Source organism: Ictidomys tridecemlineatus, chromosome 5 (genome assembly GCF_052094955.1).
Source record: "Ictidomys tridecemlineatus isolate mIctTri1 chromosome 5, mIctTri1.hap1, whole genome shotgun sequence".
NCBI lineage: Eukaryota > Metazoa > Chordata > Mammalia > Rodentia > Sciuridae > Ictidomys > Ictidomys tridecemlineatus.
This window is the reverse complement of record NC_135481.1, coordinates 59,346,249-59,366,233: the sequence shown is the minus strand read 5'-3', so window position 1 is coordinate 59,366,233 and position 19,985 is coordinate 59,346,249. Positions and strand designations below refer to the sequence as shown.

The 19,985-nt window shown below is 40.3% G+C and overlaps 1 protein-coding gene and 1 long non-coding RNA gene across 3 annotated transcripts in view; one reads left to right on the top strand and one right to left on the bottom strand.

Annotated features, from left to right (window-relative positions):
- The window catches only part of Mthfd1 (methylenetetrahydrofolate dehydrogenase, cyclohydrolase and formyltetrahydrofolate synthetase 1), a 142,892-nt gene extending 123,701 nt beyond the window's left edge, over nucleotides 1-19,191 (bottom strand). The window contains exon 1 of the mRNA XM_078050042.1: nucleotides 19,079-19,191. The gene's annotated coding sequence lies outside the window, so the exon portion shown is untranslated. The remainder of the gene's footprint in view (nucleotides 1-19,078) is intronic.
- Nucleotides 1,391-9,090, top strand: LOC120886490 (uncharacterized). Of its 2 annotated transcripts, none has more exons than XR_005729463.2 (4): nucleotides 1,391-2,196; nucleotides 3,176-3,329; nucleotides 5,722-5,757; nucleotides 7,828-9,090. It is a non-coding gene; the product is annotated as an uncharacterized LOC120886490 (long non-coding RNA). The 2 variants fall into 2 exon arrangements; XR_013438982.1 differs by having other exon boundaries at nucleotides 1,399-2,019.
- Nucleotides 19,192-19,985: the final 794 nt, after the last annotated feature.

Genomic DNA, 19,985 nt, shown 5'->3' with positions numbered 1-19,985 from the left:
CTAGAGGTTGCCAACATTATTGGCTCATTGCCTCCTTCCTCCATCTTTAAATCTAGGGTCAGTAGGGTGCAGTAGGACATGCCTGTAATCCCAGTGACTCTGGAGGCTGAGGCAGGAGGACCTGAAAGTTTGAGGGCAACCCCAGCAACTTAGCAAGACATGTCTCAAAAATAAAAAGGGGGTGGTGGTAGAGCATCTCTGGGTACAATTTCCAGTACCACAGAAATAAATCCAGGGTCATCAGGCCATCCTCATTTTGCCATACTACTATTTCTCTGGTTCTCCTCTGCTCTACTTGCCTCCCTCTTCCCCATATAAGAGCCCTTGTGATTATATTGGGCCCACCTGAGCAATCAAGAATGAAGTCCCTTTTTAAATTGTTAATACTTTGTCATACTAGGGATAGAACTGAGGACTCACACTTGCTAGGCAAGTGCTCTCCAGCCCTGATGTCCCTTAAGATGATTAACAACCCTCATTCTTTTTTGCCATACAACTTAATACAGGTGCCAGGGATAAGGGCATAGTTATTTATTGTGCCTACCATAGTTAACAACTACTAAAATTGAATACATTTATGCTTTATGAATAGGCAATTCTACTCCTACGTATATAACTAGCAAATGTGTGTATATTATACAAAAAGACATTTATTAGATTATTTATGGCAGCATTGCTTATAATTGTCCCAAACTCTCATCTACTAAAAAAAAAAAAGGTAAATAAGTGTGGCAACCAAATGCATTGATTAAGCATTCAGAACTCCTTTGGGATTGAACAAGAAGTCAACTGAAATGCTAAATTTCTCAGGGTCAGAAACTAGAAGGTGGTTATGAGGCCAGAACCTAAGAGATGGCAAACATAGGTTTGAGGAAAAGGGGTAAATTTATGGGGTTCTCTTAAGCAAGATGATAAGATTCAAGTATGTATGGTGGAGAAAGTAATGGGATGTAAGACCTTGTTCTTACTGAACTTGTCACTAAACAGCTTTGCACACTTGATAAAGTCCTGGCACTTCTTTGAACTCGAATTTTATATCGAAGTTAAAGAATGTGACCTGGATTCCTGAGTTCTAACTGTGAGATTCCAGGCAGCCCCAACGACTCTGGCAGAACATGTTCTGGTCAGATTAAAGGAGCTCTTTACCCGCAAAAGACAGGAGCCAGCGGGCACAGCCACTAGGTACATTCTGATACAGGCTCCTTTCCTCAACAGCCAAACAACGTGTCTTCAGGCGTTGACAGTCTGAGATCAGCCTCCTCCCTCAGCCACCTAGCCCCGCCTTTCCCCTACAAGTGTCCCCTTCCGCAAAGAGGAACACCCTATTCAATGTCCTACGGTGCAAAACGTCCCAGCCCCAAGTCCTCCGCTTACGTGGCGACCACGTTCTAGTACGTGAGTCCCTTATGGGATTCCCACTGTAGGTGCGGCCAAACTGGCGAGCGACTTCTCGGAACAGTCCGCTAGCGTCCAACAGTTCAGGGAACCCGCACTACTGCGCCTGTGCGGAGAAAGGGTCGGGTATTCAACTGTGGTGGGTGCTGGTGCTCAACGCTGCTGGCGGGAGAGAGCAAAGAAAAAAACGAAGGCCGTCAGAAATGGCTGTTAGGGGCAAAGATGGGTTGGTGGAAAGAGCCGGTGCAGAGCGCGCCTCTGACTGGGGTGGGGCCCGCCTCCGTTCCAGCCAATCAGGGCGCGGGGCGGGGCGGCCTGGCGGGATCCGTTTCGCGGGCTCTGGAGGCGCGTCTCCGCTACGAATCTGCGCCCTGGGGACACTTTGCTGTGTCTAGGCTCTCGAGAAAGTTCTGCTCCGCCCAGTGCAGCAGCGACTGCAGACCTTGAGCTTGGTCGTTTGGGCGGCTCCCGACAGTGGTCGGGGCTGGCCTCTCATTCTTAGGGTCTGAGATGGAGCCAGTGACTTTTTAAAAAAAACTCGTGAGCGAACCTGGTGCCAGCCAAGGTTGAAGCCCCGTGGCTGTTCCAGCCCCGCTGTGCTGGGAAGGGTGACGGAACTGGAGGGTGCGTGGTTCCCCGCCCCAGACCTGGGGTTGGAGCAAGGACGCGGGACGCCGGTCCGCGAGATGAGGTTGACCCTCGGAGCGCACGCTCCTCCCTGTAGGCGTCCCTCCGGGAGCAGCACTGAGTTTGGCATTTGCTCCGGGAACCTGCGGGACCGACAAGGCAGCTGATGTGTGGGTGAGGACGGTCCCGCTGGGCGCCGGGTCCGCTGACTCTGCTTTCTCTGCACCAGCACCTGGCTAGGTTCTTACCGAGCCCGGGTTCAACCTCCCCATGTAGTTTAGTCGTCCAGATAGATCACTTAGGACCTGACCAGTTAGCTGTTTCTTAAGTAGCCTGTTTCAACTAATGGCACGGTTTATTATTACTCGGGTTCTTTTTTGGGGGGGGGTGCTGGGGAGCTCCTTGGGTATTTTTTTTTCTTATACTTAAATTCGAAGAATATTTTACAGTACCCCCGTATATGGAATTAGAAAATTTCGTTTGGTTTCATTGGCAGTTTTGTTGAGGTATAATCTACATACCATAAAAATGCACCCATTTTAAGTGTATGATTTAGTGATTTTAGTGTACGGTCATGTGTGGATTTATGATAGGAACACTTCAACAAAATGCGTTCTTAGTCCATTTCGACCACGATAGAGCGTGAACTAAGAGGACTACATGGTCACTAAGCAATATAACTTTTTGGACCCCATTGTAAATGTGGTCAGTCCTTTACTGAAAAGTCATTATTCCACACATGACTATTTCCAGAGTTGTTCAACAGGAAATCCTGATAGCACCCCCTACCACCACCACCACACACACATATAATTTGACCTTCTACAGATACCATGTAACACAGGGGCCCTTGAAAGTGTATACTTAGGGCTGGGGTTGTGGCTCAGTGGCAGAACACTTGCCTAGCATGTGTGAGGCACCGGGTTCGATTCTCAGCACCTATTATCAATAAATAAAATAAAGGTCCATTGACAACTAAAAAAAATATTTTTTAAAAAGTGTATACTTAGATTATGTCATTATCTGAACAAGTGAAATTTAAAGGGTAATTAAAACATGTTCCTGTAAATTGCAGGGAATTAAACTATTGTGTCTTACACTACCTTTTTAAAAACATATACTACTTTTATTTATTTTTTTTTTTTTGAGACAGGGTTTCACTAAATTCCTTATAGCCTCACTGAATTGCTGAGGCTAGCTTTGACCCTCCTGAACCTCTGGGATTCCAGGTGTGTGCCACCACGCCCAGTTTGACTGTTTGAACTGTCTCTTATGCTGAGGAATATGGTATAAACCCCACTGTACAGGTGAGAGTGTGAACTTTAAAGAATATTGCCTAAAGCTGTGTCTGGACAAGGCCCCAAACCAGATGCCTTCTCTCTAAATTTGTTGCCTTTGGCACCTCAAACACCTTGATATGTCTATGTATGACCTGAGCGAGTACTTAATAAGTGGCCACTGTGTGCCAACAGTACTGCTCTAGATAAAAATACTTTAGTGGCTTTACCACTGAACTATGTCCCCAGTCCATTTGATTTTATATTTTGAGACAAGGTCTTATTAAATTGCTGAGATCCTCACTTAGTTGCTGACACTGGCCTCAAACTTGCAATCCTCCCGCCTCAGCCTCCCAAGTCCTTTGGATTACAGGCATGCACCACCATGCCTGACACATTGAAGATTTAACCCCTAATTTGATGATGTTATTGAAGGGAAGGCTTTTATGAAAAGTAATTAGGTTTAGATGAGGTCATGAAGGTGGGGCCTCATGATGGGAGAGAGAGAAACTAGAGTTCTCTGCTGTGTAAGGACATAGTGAAAAAGCAGCCATTTTTAAAATGGGAAGAGAACACTCATTATGATTGAATGGCATTTTGATCTTGAACTTTTCTGGCTCCAGATCTGTGACACACAAGTGTCTTGTTATAAGTCACCCAGTCTGTACTTTGTTATAGCAGCCCAAGCTAAGACTTATGGCCTTGTTAATGATAAAATCAGGTTATATAATAGAATATATAGTACAATCCCATTTATCTTAGCACAGAAGGCCTTTCTAGGCACACTATCAAAAAGTATTCCCTCATTTGATCTCTGATCACTAGTACTTTACTTTATTTTTAAAATCACCACCTAAAAGTATTTTATGAATTTTTATATTTGTTTACTTTCTCTTTTTTAAGTTCCATTAGAGTTCTGCCTCTTTTATTCATCTTTATATACCCAACGCTGGGAGATACAGTTCTTAACAACATTGTTTCAGGAAAACAAACAAATTCCCACACAAAACAGCATTTGTATGGCTGTTTTAAAATAAGACCACAAATTATTTGATTTTCTTTTCCTTCAAAAGATGGAATCTAGCTTGATGTGGTAGTGTACATCTGTAAATCTGTAATCCCAGCTACTGTGGAGGCTGGGGCAGGAGGACTGCAAGTTCAATGACAGCCTGGGCAACTTAGTGAGACCTTGTTTCAGAAAAATTAAAAAAAAAAAAAAAAAGGACTGGGGATATATCTTGGTGGTAAAACAATTTGCTTAGCATGTGTAAGGCTCTGGGTTCAAACCCCAGCAACACACACAACACACACACACACACACACACAGCCAATTCCCCTCCTTCTGATTAGAATATGGTGGAAGTGGAATTATGTCAATAGGTCACAACTTCCTTCTTGCTGTCTCTTAGATCATTCACCCTGAGGGAAACAGCTGCTGGGTCATGAGGACATATCAAACAGAGCTGTTTTTAGGCTCATGCAGTGAAAAACAAGTCTACTCCCAGCCAGTGGGGACTCAGGACTTTTGCCAACAGTGGTATGAATGAGCCACCTTGAAGCTGATTTTTCAGCCCTAGTCAATCCTTTAAATGACTGCCTCTCCAGGTGACCTCTTAACAACATGTCACAAGGAGGCCCTGAACTGGATCCCTCAAATTCAAACTCTCAAATTCTGTTAGATAATTTATGGTTGTTGTCATAAGCCACTAAGTTTTGGTGGTAGAATGAATAGACAGTGACTACACTCCCCCTTAGGACCTACCATAAAGCAAAATAGGTGTGGCCTAAACAGTAGCTAGCAAAATTCTTTTCTATTAGGAATTGTAGAATTCATTATTTGTATAAAGTTCACTTTTTAAAAAGTGGGACAATTTTAATGTTGGGAATGAAATCACATTCTAATCTATATGTACTAATCTGATTTTAAGATGAACACTGGAATACACAGATTTGAAAGGTTTGATTTTATGTATAAGTTAAATATCCATCATGATTTTAAAATAGTGAATTTTTAAAAAATCTACAATTATAAATTTGTGTGTGTTTGCATGTGTGTATGCATGTGTGAAGTTTTATGGATTAAAGCCAGATGCCTGCTACCACTGAGCTAGTTGCCAAGGCTAACCTTGAATGTGGCTCCTCCTGTTTCAGCCTAGGCAAGAGCTCTACTGTTGAGCTATTTATCAGTCCTAGAGATTTTAAAGTGCATACTTGATTTATTATAGTTTACTTTAATACTTCTATAACTTCTCCCCCAAATTAAGACTCTTATGATAGTTTAATTGAATTTATCCCATACCTACCATGCTATTTTTGCCATATTTACTTTTACACACAATACAAATCCCATGAGATCTTATTTTTAAAAAATATATTTCTTTTAGTTGTTGATGGAACTTTATTTTTATTTATTTACATGCAGTGCTGAGAATCAAACCCAGAGCCTCACACATGTCAGGTGAGTACTCTACCACTGAGCTACAGCCCCGCCCAGACCTTATTTTTATAGTCATTATTTTTTATATAATTTTTTAGTTGTAGATGGACTCAATACCTTTATTTTATTTATTTTTATGTGGTGCTGGGGATTGAACCCAGTGCCTCACATGTACTAGGCAAGTGCTCTACCACTGAGCCACAACTCCAGCCCCTTTATAGTCATTATTAACTATCATATTTATGTCTGTTTCCCAATACCATTATCTGTTCTGGTGCTCTTTAATTAATTAATTTATTGCAGTGCTGGAAATTGAAACCAGGACCTCATGCTTACTGAGCAGTCACTCTACCGTGCACTATATCCCCAGCTGCACTGGTGTTCTTTATTCCTGTAATTCTCCAATGAAATTATTTTCCAACAACCTGAAGAACTACTTTTTTTTTTTAAATATATTTTTTAGTTGTTAATGGAACTTTATTTTACTTATTTATATGTGGTGCTGAGAATCAAACCAAGAGCCTCACATATGCTAGGCAAGTGCTCCACCACTGAGCTACAATCCCAGCTCCTGAAGAACTACTTTTAATGCTTCAGTTCCTATAGCAGTGAATTCTATCAGGTTTTTTTTTTTTGTTTAATTTTCTTAAAAACTTTCTTATTTAATGTTCACTCATGGATGGTATTTCACTGGGTATAGAATTCTGGGTTTGAAGTTTTTTCTTTCAGCACATTAAGATATCATTCTTTTATTGTCTGATTGCCTTGGTGTCTGTTAAAAAGTCAGCCGTCAGTTTTATACTCTTATTGTTGTGCCTTTTAAGGTAATGAGTCTCTCCACTCTTCCCAATCCCTATGGCTGCTTATAAGACTTTCTCTGTTTTTAATTATAAACAATCTGATTATTATGCAATTTCTCTCATTCTGGGACTCCAACTATACACACACACACACACACACACACACACATACACTCTATATCTACATATATATATATATGTACACATACACATACCTACACATGCATATACATATATATGTGTGTATGTAAATATATATATATATATTTGTGTGTGTATGTATATATATGATTTTTTTCTGTGTGTATCACATATCTCCAGAGTTATTTTGTGTGTGTGGTGGGGTGGGTACCGGGAATTGAACCTAGAGGCACTTTGTCACTGAGCTATATCCCCAGCCCTTTTTATTTTATTTAAAAATTTTTTTTTAGTTGTATATGGACAATACCTTATTTTATTGATTTATTTTTATGTGGTGCTGATTATTGAACCCAGTGCCTCATACATGCAAGGCAAGTGCTCTACCACTGATCTACATCCTCAGCCCCTGTGACTATAATCCTAAGAAAGGAGGGGATGTAGAAAATATGGAAACACAATTGAAACTATAGATAACTTTAGAAACTGTAGTGTACTTTTAGAACAGAGAGAGAGAGAGAGAGAGAGAGAGAGAGAGAGAGAGAGAGAGAGAGAGAGATATGACCATTCTAGCAATTGCAATTGGTATTCAAAGCAAGATCCAAGACTGGGGTTGTGGCTCAGTGATGCAGCACTTGACTAGCATATGTGAGGCACTGGGTTCTATTCTCAGCTCCACATAAAAAAACTAAATAAAATAAAGTTATTATGTCTACCTACAACTAAAAAATATTTAGAAAAATAAAAAATAAAGCAAGATCAGTCATAAAATCAGTCATTTGAGTATCTAAGCTATTTGTGTATAAGATGCCAAATTTTCACATATATTATTCTTTGTTGTAATATAGTTACTTCCAGTTTGCTTCCATTTTCTAAATCCAAATTAAAGGATGCCTTTGGGCAATTATTGTGGTAGAAGTAGTTCAGTCTGTGTGTGATATCCTAAATGTCATAATCATCAAAGTATTATCCTAAATCCCCCATGTATATGTATACACACACACACACACACACACACACAAAATTTTATTTCATGATGAAGATTAAAGTAAATTTTGATTTGTTTTAAAAGAAAAAGAATTTTTGTTACCTTGTATTACTCTACCCAGTAATATTGATATGTGTTGATTAATTTGTTCCTTCTCTTCTCTAGGGAGAATAAAAGGAAACAGTACAGCATGGTTGACTGGAAGCCTTCCTGCCCTTGGATGTGTGGAAAGAAAGTGCACATCAGGCCTGAAAGTCTCTGTGATGCTAAAGAGAAGGCATGGGGGAACTAGGACTGTGAGAGAGCTGAGTTGAGGTGGTGGTTAGAGAATGAAATATTGGAGTTTTAAATTTCTAGTGTGTTGACAAAATTCAGGATTGTTTTTGTTTGGATCTAGGTGTAGGTGAAGAATGGTAGAGGCAGTCATGTACTGGTAAACCAGCTCAAAAAAAAAAAAAAAAAAAAGAAAGAAAGAAAAGAAAAGAAAAAGAAAGAAAGAACATTTCAAATTGTAGCATTTATTGATTCACCATGACTGATTTCAAGCTACCAGTATTATCAATATAATATCATTATGCATGGAATATGAAAAAGCTAAGAATAATCAACTCTCAGGAACTGGAATGAGCTAGCTTCAACAGTGTGCCACTGAGTACTATGGTAAGTACTTTAGTCAAGTCTCCCCCAAAGTGCCACGTGTTAAAGTCTTTGTTGCCAGCCCAGGGGACTGTTGGGACTTAGTGAGATATTTTGGAGGTAGGGCCTAGTGGAAAGAAGTTAGGTCATTGAGTGTGCTCTTAAAGGGGATATTGGGATCTCAGCCTTTCCTCTGCATTTCTTTTTGCTTCCTGACTGCCATGAAATGAACAATTTTCTACTACATGCATTTCTACCATGATGTACTACTATCCAACCACAGGCCCAAAAGCAATGAAGCCCACCAAGGACAGACTGAAATTCTGAAATCTTCTTATCAATTGTTTATATCAGGTATTTTGCTACAGTGACCCAAAGCTGACTAACATACTGAACATGGGCAAAGGTCATGGAATTATAATTTTTTTTTTGAGATGGGGTCTTTTATATTGCACAGGCTGGCCTCAGACTTGCAATCCTCTTGTCTCAGCTTCCTGGGTAGCTGGTATTATAAGCATGCATCAACATATTGGAATTAAAAAGTTTGTGAATCACAAAACTATATTGTTATACATGTCATCATCTGTAGCCATTGGAATACAGAATTATGTTATGTGTTGGTGTAGAAGAATGTGAATTTGGGGTTGGGGTTGTAGCTCTGTGGTAGAGTACTTGCCTCACACATGTGGGGTCCTGGGTTCAATCCTCAGGACCACATAAAAATAAACGATCATTGTAATGTTTTGAGCAATTAATAAAAAAATTAAAAAAAATTAAACAAATAAAAATAAAGATATTGTGTCCATCTACAACTAAAAAAAATATTTTAAAAAAATAATGTGAACTTGTCCCTAAATCTTTGTTAAGTGAAAGAAAGTTGGGGAGTGATCAGTAGATAAGAATTCTTAAGATGCCAGCCAGGGAGATTTTTATAGAAGCCTATTGGGGGGAAAATTTTTCAAGGAAGTAGTGGGAGTCCTCTTCAGCTCCAACAGATTGTTCATGTAGTCTGTGGGTAGAGCAAATTTCCACAGATCTAATGTATGTGTGGGGTTCCATTTTTAAAGAACAGTTCAGTTGTTAAAAGTTGTTGACTGTATCTGGGCATGTTGTGGTGTCATGTGATGTATGCCTGCAGTCTCAGCTACTCAGTAGTCTGGGGTAGAGATTTGATTTGAGAGTTCTAGGATAACGTGAGCAATGCAGCAAGATCCCATCTTAAAACAGGAAAAAGAGAAAAAAAGAAAAAAGAAAACAACCAAAAAAGGCAAAGATAAAAAGTAGCTAAAAGGAATTTCTATCTTAATTTGCTTCTTTCAAGTAATAAAGAGATCAATTATCCATCATTCATAACACACCTTCCATTTTCTGCCAAAGCCAATGTCTCGGCTTGGCACCAGAATCACGAGGCACTCACAGCTTTGTAGGTTCAAACAGCAATTCTTTATTCCCGCTCTCACACCACCTCCACACAGGTCCAGGGGCAAAACGCGTTCTCCTGTCTCCCGCACCAACCACCTACTCCACGAGGCTCTCTCCAAATCCCATTTTAATCTCTCGAGAACTCAACGGGAACAAGCAGCAGGAACACCCTAATCCCAGCAATAATCTTCAACCGCCAACTTCCCTAAAACCCATTATCTTAAACTGGCAACGCCTTAAACTCAAGGAGCCGGTTACTTCCTCAAACCTGATCAGCTCTAAACCCGGATCTGCCTAGGTCCTTGAGCAAGGTCACCTCATTAAAGCATGCATGCAATGTCCCATCAAATGTCCTCTAAGCAGCATGGGGTACGCTTGGCAAGGAAATTTCGATGCGTCATTCCTACTTGGTAATGGCCCTCAGCATCTCCCCCCTTCTGATTAATTAAACAACAAGCAATGTGGCTTAGGACCGTGCCTGGTAGGTTGTCCAATTCAACATATGGTTCTTACCCGTCATCGGATGAACTGACCTCTAGGCGTCAGTCCCCTGTCTTAGGTTGAATCCACTGCAATCAGATCAACCCGTCGCTGACTACCGGTCCAGCATTCAGCCATGCTTGTGGATAGGCCTAAGCACCAGTGGGGGGGTGAGGTTCTTGCCTCACCTCTGTTGGCCCCCAAATTTAACCTTGGTGCCAGTGGGGGGGTGAGGTTCTTGCCTCACCTCTGTTGGCCCCCAAATTTTAGACCATCACTAGTAGAAGGGAGGAAGATACAGAAATGCCACAACACCAAGCCAATTGACGGCTCCTTTGGAAAAATTGCATCACTGGTGACACCATCAGCAAAGATGTCAGCATTACCACAATTAACATGGGGTGCGCTGGCAAGGAAATTGCATCACTGGTGACACCATCAGCAAAAATATGCCAGCAGTACCACAATTCGCTGCACCAGACGATAGTTCACAATGCATGCAACTGATATATAGTCCAGGCAAGTTCTGCAGGCAGTTCAAATCGGAGGAGTCTATCAATATGTCCATTTCCTCCCAAAGTAAATCAAGTCCTTGATTGAGCATTACTTGTTGAGTTATATTCATTGATGCATCAGTTTATACAGTTTACTGTGGTAGCTATCATAGAAGCTGTAGTTTGGTTTTCTTAGTCTTCACCGGCACTGGGATGGAGATGGGAATTCTGGTAATGATGTTAAAGAGACATTATCCTGAACAGGATTATTAAATATAATGAAAAGGAAAAGTGAAAGTAAACAAACAGATCTGTTAATCACCTTTAAAAACAATAGTAAGCAAACAGATCTATTAACCACCTTTGAAAACAATCATTAACAGCTGTTTACCTAATTAGATTAAACCACTTAAATCACGTGAATAAAAAAAAATTCGGATCCATTTTTTCATGAGCGCTCCTCATATAAAAATATGGACATACACACATACTGACATGCAACACAAAACAGTGCAGACATAACATACAACACATAAGACAATAATAACGGCCTTGTAGCTTTACCTAGGTAAAATCTCCATTGCAATGTTTAAAAACTCCACAGTCAAAAAATAAAACACAGTCAAAAAACAAAACTGATCAGAAAAACATTAACCTAGGTTTGTATGAGCTCAAAAAATAAAATAGAACTACGATGTGGGAAAAATGCAATAATAAAATAGATATTGAAAAAAAAGGCACCGTGGTTAATCACTGTCGCAGATGTAAGAATAGCCAAGCTGGAGCTCTGGATTTCAGCTGTTATGGATTTCAGTCAAATCATCTTCTTTTTCTGTAGAAATTGTTTTGGTTAACCTCTCTGGAATCCAAATCGGCTGCTGTTCTCCCTGTGGGAACACACAAACGGAACCCCGACTCCAGACAATAACTGGATCGGGACCTTTCCATTGTCCTGTTAGAATATCTTTCCAAAGTACCTTAGGCTTATGTACATTTTTCGGATACATATGTCTTTCCGCAGCACTAAGTCCTGATGAATCCAAATTTAGAAAGTTTAGAGTAAAAAGAGTTATTTTAAGTTTATCTTTGGGGGATATATACCCCTTTCCAATTCCCTCTTTTTGCTTTAATAGGTACGTTTTAATAGTTTGATGAGCTCTTTCAACTATGCCTTGTCCCTGTGGATTGTATGGGATTCCTGTTATATGAGTAATACCAAATGATGAGCAAAATTGTTTAAAAGATTTAGACGTATAACCAGGACCGTTATCAGTTTTTAACTGTTTAGGAACACCCACAGTGGCAAAATTTTGTAAGCAATGAGCTATAACATCTTTAGTTTTTTCTCCGGCATGAAGGGAGCCCATCAAAAATCCGGAAGAAGTATCAACTGTAACATGTAAATATTTTAATTTTCCAAATTCTGGCAAGTGTGTGACGTCCATCTGCCAAATATGGTTAGGTATCAGTCCTCTAGGATTGACTCCAAGATTAACTTGTGGTAAAAAGGTCACACAATTTTGACATTGTTTTATTATATGCCTGGCTTGTTCCTTAGTTATTTTAAAACGCTTTTGTAAAGTATTAGCGTTAACATGAAACCTTTTATGAAAATTTGTAGCTTCTTCTACAGTAGAAAAAATATGTATATCATGTGTAGTTTTATCTGCTAAATCATTGCCCAAACTAAGGGCTCCAGGCAATCCTGTATGTGCCCTGATATGTCCTATGAAGAATGGATCTTTTCTATCCCAGATTAGACTTTGTATAGTGGAAAACAAAGAGAAAACAGTAGAGGAAGGGGAAATCCTACCAGCATCTTCAAGGGATGTTATAGCATTAACTACATACTGGCTATCAGAGAATAAATTAAATACAGAATCTTTGAACATCACAAAAGCTTGTAGAACTGCATTAAGCTCTACCTTTTGAGCTGACTGTTTGGGAACTAAAAATGTAAAAGTTTGATCAGGGGTAACTACTGCAGCTGTACCATTATTAGACCCATCAGTGAATATATTTGGAGCATTCATGATAGGTGTTTTTCTTGTCATTTTAGGAAAAACTACAGGATGCTTAGACCAAAAAGACAACAAAGGATTAGATGGTAAATGATTATCAAATGAAACATTCGATTTACACATGATTATTGCCCAAGTATTTAGTTCATTAGCTAACTCATCAATTTGCTCCATAGTATATGGAGTAATAATTTTATTGGGAGAAATTCCAAACACTGTCTTTGCTGCTCTTATACCTTTGAGTATTAATTGTCCTACAGCCTCAGGATACCTAGTAAGAATAGTGTTAGGAGAATAAGATAAATGTATCCACAATAATGGACCTTCCTGCCAAAATACTCCTGTAGGAATATTTCTTGTTGGTAGTACAATAAATAATAAAGGCAAACTTATATCAATTCTATCTAAATGCATATTTTCCATATATGTCTCAATAATTTTTAATGCCTTTCTAGCTTTAGGAGTTAACATTCGGGGTGAATTTGGATCTGATGGACCTTTTAGAATATCAAATAAAGGTCCCAACTCTCCTGTTGGTATGCCTAGATAAGGCCTTATCCAATTTATATCTCCCAACAACTTTTGAAAGTCATTAAGTGATTTGAGTTGATCTACTCGTATTTGAATTTTAGGTGGACGGACCATGGTTGAGGATAATAGAACTCCTAAATAATTAATTGGAAAATTTAATTGTACTTTGTCTATTCCTATCTCTAGATTATAATTTTTTAATAAGTTTGTAAGTGTGGCATAACATTCCAGCAATATGTTTTTATCTTTATGTGCCAATAATACATCATCCATATAGTGAAATATTTTTAGTTCAGGATTTTGATTTCTAAGTGGCTGGATTGCTTTATTAACATATATTTGACACATAGTTGGACTGTTAGCCATTCCTTGAGGGAGTACTTTCCATTCATATCTCTCATCAGGACCTTCATGATTTAATGCAGGGATAGTAAATGCAAAACGTGGACTATCCTCGGCATGAATTGGAATCGAAAAAAAGCAATCTTTAATGTCTATAGCTAAAACATGCCACGTTTTTGGTAAAGCAGACAATTGAGGAATCCCTGATTGAGCAGGTCCCATAATGACCATTTCATTATTAATTGCTCTTAAATCTTGTAATAATCTCCATTTACCCGATTTCTTTTTGATAACAAAAATGGGAGTATTATGGGGAGATACGGAAGGTTGTAAATGTCCTTCCGCTAATTGTTGTTTGACCAGATCATGGGCTACTTGTATCTTTTCTTTAGTCAGGGGCCACTGAGGAACCCACACTGGTCTTTCTGATTTCCAAGTAATTTTGATTGTCTCAGTGGCCCTTTCTGAAAATCCAACCCATGTCTGTCTGTTCCTTGATCTATTTGAATTGGCGCTGCTATACCTTGTTCTTGTTTTCCTAATCTTTTTTCTTTCCTGATACCTTGTCTAGCCCTAGTAGTGGGCACATTAGGATTGATGTTATTTGTTAACATCAAACCTAGTTGATCTAGGACATCTCGTCCCCATAAATTAATAGGAAGGTGATCCAAAACATATGGCTGTATAGTTCCTTCACATCCTTCAGGATCCTTCCAATCTAATACCATAGCACTTCTATGGGGATTAGTCGCCACTCCTAGGCCTCGAAGCGTTTGAGTGGCTTGTTGTAATGGCCAATGTTTTGGCCATTCTTGAAGAGATATGATGCTAAGGTCAGCACCTGTGTCCAGCAGTCCATTAAAGTCACGACCCTGAATATTTAGTTTTAACATTGGGCGAGAATCTAAATTTAAAGACAACATAGCCCAATCTACACCTGTGGAGCCTAATCCCTTGGAACCTCTTTCTACATTAAGACTAGAGAACTTATTATGTAGGCTGGGTAGTATTAACAACTGTGCTATTCTATCTCCAGGTGAAATTACTGATATACCTCCTGGAGAACTAGCTATAATTTTTATTTCACCTACATAATCGGGATCAATTACCCCAGGACTTATCATAAGTCCTTTTAATGTAGATGAACTACGTCCCAACAATAAGCCTACTGTTCCTTGGGGAAGAGGTCCTTTTACTCCTGTGGGAATGATTTGAACTCCCATCTCTGGAGTTAATACTGCTCTGGCAGAGGCGCAGATGTCCAACCCTGCGCTCCCTCGGGTTTGTCTGATGAGGGATTTAATGGACAATGTGTCCTGGGCACAACCCTGATGGGGTTTCTGGGTTCCTCCACTGCCCCGTATATTTGTGGTTGTGGGCCCCGGAGCATTGGGCCCCCCGGTCCGTTTTTTGGCAATGAAGCCTGGTGCCTTTCTCCACGATATCGTGGGTAAATACCTGATCCTTGTCCGTTTTTTGATAAGGGAGTACCTTCTATGGTGGTTTGAGAACGGCATTCATTAGCCCAATGTCTCCCTCTACGGCATCGTGGGCAAATACCCGGTATTCTATTCCTTTGATTTCTAGTTTTGTTAAACCCTCCTCTTATGGGGCAACTCCTTTTAAAATGTCCTGTTTGTTCACAATTATAGCATGTTTCTAGCCTGGCATCTAAAGCCTGTTGTACTGCAGCTGCCAAGACTTGCCCTTGTTCATTAACATCTCTACATAATTTAATATATGTGTTTAAATCTTCATGTCTCCATGGTCTAATAACCTCTCTGCAGCAACGATTTGCTTGGTCATAAGCCAGTTGTTTTATTAATGGCATTGCTTGTTCTGTGTCACCAAAAATTTTGGCAGCCGTTTGAATAAGCCTATCTACAAAGTCAGCGTAAGGTTCATTAGGTCTCTGTATTACCTTAGATAGCTGACCTTGTAAATCTCCATGTCCTTGTAAAGTCTTCCATGCCCTAACTGCGTCTGCAGCAATCTGTACATATACAGCAGGATCATATTCCATTTGTTGCCGCTGTCCCTCATAAGGTCCCTTTCCTAATAACATTTCAAGACTTCTTTGAGGGTAACCGGCTGCTGCATTTCGCCTAGCTGTCTCCATGCAAAATTCCTCATTGGCAACCTTCCATAACAAATATTGTCCTCCATTTAGCACAGATTTACACATGCTAGCCCAATCTGCTGGCGTCATGTCCAAGTTAGTAATGGACTCCACCATGCTTACCGTGAAGGGGGCTTGAGGACCATAGGTTGTTACAGCCTCCTTTAACTGCTTCACTGTGTTAAATTCTAAAATACGGTGAATTCGCCGCCCTCCTGCCTGTTCAAATACAGGGCATGCTAATCTTTGAGGTCCTGTCTCAGGATCCCATCTATCAACTACGGGGTTTGAGGGCCACTCAGCTGTCTCCATCGGTGGGGCTGTTGGTTGAATTACACCCTCTGGTAAAACGGAGTTAGTAACAGCCTCTTGTTGTGGCCTTTTTTCTAATAACCCCTTTTCCTTTAAATTTTCTCCCTTTCTCTGACTAGCTCGAGAGACCTTCTCTTTTGCTTGACCTAAAATGTCTTCCTCCATGGTCTGAATCTCTAACAATTTACTTAACACTTTTTCGGCTTCTTTTTTAATAATTTCTAATCTTCTATAAAGATAACGCAACCCAATAAGATAACACAAAACAAAACCACAACTGAATGAAACAAAAACTGAATAAAAATTCACTGTATCAATTTTCTCTTTCTCGGGGCTAACAAACTTCAAACCTTGAGCCAACCATTTTTCCCAGTTTGCCTGAGAAATTTCTAGGGATAGGCAGCTTGAAACAAAAACGAAATAAATCAAAACAAGAACACATTGTTTTTTGAAATGGTCACCCATTCTCTCGCCTTCCCTCAGGGGCGAGCGATTTTACTCACCTCCAAATTCAGACGTTCCGCGTACGGGCCACCAAAATGCCAAGGCCAATGTCTCGGCTTGGCACCAGAATCACGAGGCACTCACAGCTTTGTAGGTTCAAACAGCAATTCTTTATTCCCGCTCTCACACCACCTCCACACAGGTCCAGGGGCAAAACGCGTTCTCCTGTCTCCCGCACCAACCACCTACTCCACGAGGCTCTCTCCAAATCCCATTTTAATCTCTCGAGAACTCAACGGGAACAAGCAGCAGGAACACCCTAATCCCAGCAATAATCTTCAACCGCCAACTTCCCTAAAACCCATTATCTTAAACTGGCAACGCCTTAAACTCAAGGAGCCGGTTACTTCCTCAAACCTGATCAGCTCTAAACCCGGATCTGCCTTGGTCCTTGAGCAAGGTCACCTCATTAAAGCATGCATGCAATGTCCCATCAAATGTCCTCTAAGCAGCATGGGGTACGCTTGGCAAGGAAATTTCGATGCGTCATTCCTACTTGGTAATGGCCCTCAGCAATTTTCCTCACTATATTTTTCACATCTTAAAATCTTTTTTTCTCTCTTTTCCTTTACTCTCAATTTTCTTCAAATCTTGTCCCATATCCAGAACCTATACCACTCAGGACTTTTCTTCCCCATTTCTTATTTTGCCTCTGTTTTTCCCCTCAATTCCTTCTGAGGCAAATTTCATCATTGCTTTTCTTCTCTTTCTCTCTCCAGTGCTAGGGATCAAAACCAGGGCCTAGTTCTTACCATTGAGCCACATCCCCAAACCTCATCATTTCTTTAATAATTTTTTCTCCCAGTTTATTTTCTAGTTTTACTTGATTAAAATCTGGAAACTGAATCTGCTTATTGAGCCCAGAGTTGCATAAAAGGGTGGGGACAAAAGATACAATTTTTAAAAAATATTTATTTTTAGTTGTTGTTGGACACAATATCTTTATTTTATTTTATTTATTTTTTATATAAAAATAAATAAATATTTATTTATTTTTATCAGGGCCTCACACATGCTAAGCGAGCGCTCTATCACTGAGCCACAATCCCAGCCCCTAGATACAATTTTTTTAAAAAAGGAACTAAGAGCTGGGTGTTGTGGCCCAGGTCTGTAATCCCAGTGGCTCGGGAGACTGAAATGGGAAAATCGTTAGTTCAAAGCCAACCTCAGCAATGGTGATTGCACTAAGCAACTCAGTTGTTAGACCACAATGCAAGAAAAGACCACTGACTCCAATTAAAATCAAATTAAAGCAAGCTTATTATTTCGACCAGCCAGGCTGCCTCTCCCACCCAAAACCGTGGGAACAAGACAGCAGCTGCAGCTTTCCTGCAGCCCAGCTTTATAGCCCAGAAAGTTACACAAAGGGGGATTACAGATAACAGAACTCTGACAGCATAACACTAATGGTAGTTTACATTTTTTTTTTTTTTTTTTTTTGCTGGCCCCAACAGAATTCATGAGGATCATTAGAGCCTCAGAGAGGGTCGTTGTCTGGCCAGGGAAGGCCAATATTTATGAGGTGTCACTGAAGTTTCAGAGAGGGCTGCTATCTGGTCAGAGAGCCAGGCATGGGTGAGTTAAGGCACAGGCAGGCATTCCAAGCAGGTTCAGAATTTGCAGTAATTTATAGTAAAGCCGAAATTATCTTTTTCATGGCTTTGTGGCGAGATGGCTCCCAATTTTAAGAAAAGATTAGGTTGGGTCTATCACAGTGAGACCCTGTCTCTAAATAAACTACAAATAGGGCTGGGGATGTGGCTCAGTGGTGAGTGCCCCTGAGTTCAATCCCTGATACCAAAAAAAAAAAAAAAGTAACTTAGGATTTTACATGTAGTTAAAATGAATTGGCATATGCAGGCAAGGAACAAGAATTTCATATATTGCTTGTGGGAGGTTAAATTGGTATAACTAGCTTGAAAATATGTTTGGCAATATCTTCTAAAACCAAATGTCTGCCTAATGACTCAGCAATTCAACTTTATCCATTGTAGAATGTAATGAAGATAGCTATCAGGTTAGGTTTCAAAGTGTTAGCCAAATCTACTACATTGTAATTTCTATTTATAGAGATCCATACTCTTTTTTTTATGATTTTGTGTGTATTTTTATATTGCCGGGGTCCGGCTGGCTGGCAAAATAACCGGGGGTGACGAATAACTTGTGTACGTTGATACAGCAGAAGAGGGAGCCGTTTATTGTAGGACGACAGAGCTATTTATACATTCCACACAGCTTATCTTAATTAGCATAAACTAGATACAGTCAACCAATAAGGAATCTCCACACTTAATGGCTCACTTTTATTACTTCTCAAACCACTCCCTCTGGCATTTTGCCAGGCACCATCCAGACTTGTTTACGAACTCTTAACATTCCCCTGTCAAAATGCCAGGTGTCATCCCAACTTGTTTACAGACTCTAACAATATATAGTATTGGGGTTTGAACCCAGGGCCTGGCATGCTAGGAAAGCACTTTGCCCATTAAGCTATATTCCCAGACTCTACCTGAACCTTCTCTTTTAAAATTTGAGACAGGGTCCCACTAAGTTACCTGAGATGGCGTTGTTACATCCTAAGCCCTTGGGTGTAATGCCTAAGATTAGTGCAATCACCCCAGCACTGAAACAGAAGTCCAGCAAGGCAAGGATGGTAACTGGAGCAGGTTTCCTGCAAGGCAAGAGACAGTGATAAAGATGGTGAGATACATCTCAGAGAGAAAGATGGTCAGATAGGCTAGGGACAAAAATGCACTGAAATGATTAGGCTTTAGGCTTTTGTCAGGATGGGGTGGAATTTGCAGTGTCATGAAACCTTGCAGTGGCAGTAGCCATGCCTCTTCAGGCCACTGCTTGTGTAGTGGCTGCCTATTTGAAGGAATCATAAGAAGTCTGTGCTGTGCCCTTTTGTACCAGGGTCATTTTGTCCTTTCTGGCCTAGTGGCATGGATAGAAGATCATATAGCAGTCAACTGCCCTCAGCACAGTTGGTGGGCACAAGCCAGACCGTGGGAACATGATGTGTGCCTGAAAATCTGTGGAGAAGTGTGATTACTCCTTTGGTAGAATGTTGGGGAAGAGTGATGGTGTATTTGGTGGCTCTGAGTAGTCTGCTCACCATCCTCAGAAGAATTTCTTCCCTAGCCCCACCCACAAAAGGAGAGAAGGAATTTGTGTCCTTAGGGAGTGGCATGATGGTTATTGGGTCCTCTGGCTCAATCACTGCTCAGGGACTCTTACAGCTGCCACCACTTTCTCACCTTCCAGTTCTTCCATTCTAGCTCCTCTCTGACCAACTACCTACACTGATAGCATTGAGCTTGCAAAACTTCTGCCTCAGCTTCCTGAGTGTCTAAGACTATGGGTGGATGCCACTGTGCCTGGCAGATTCATAATTTTTGAATCTTGTTTTTTTTTAAACTTATTTTAGAACTTTATCACTATTTTAAAACTGTCTTACTC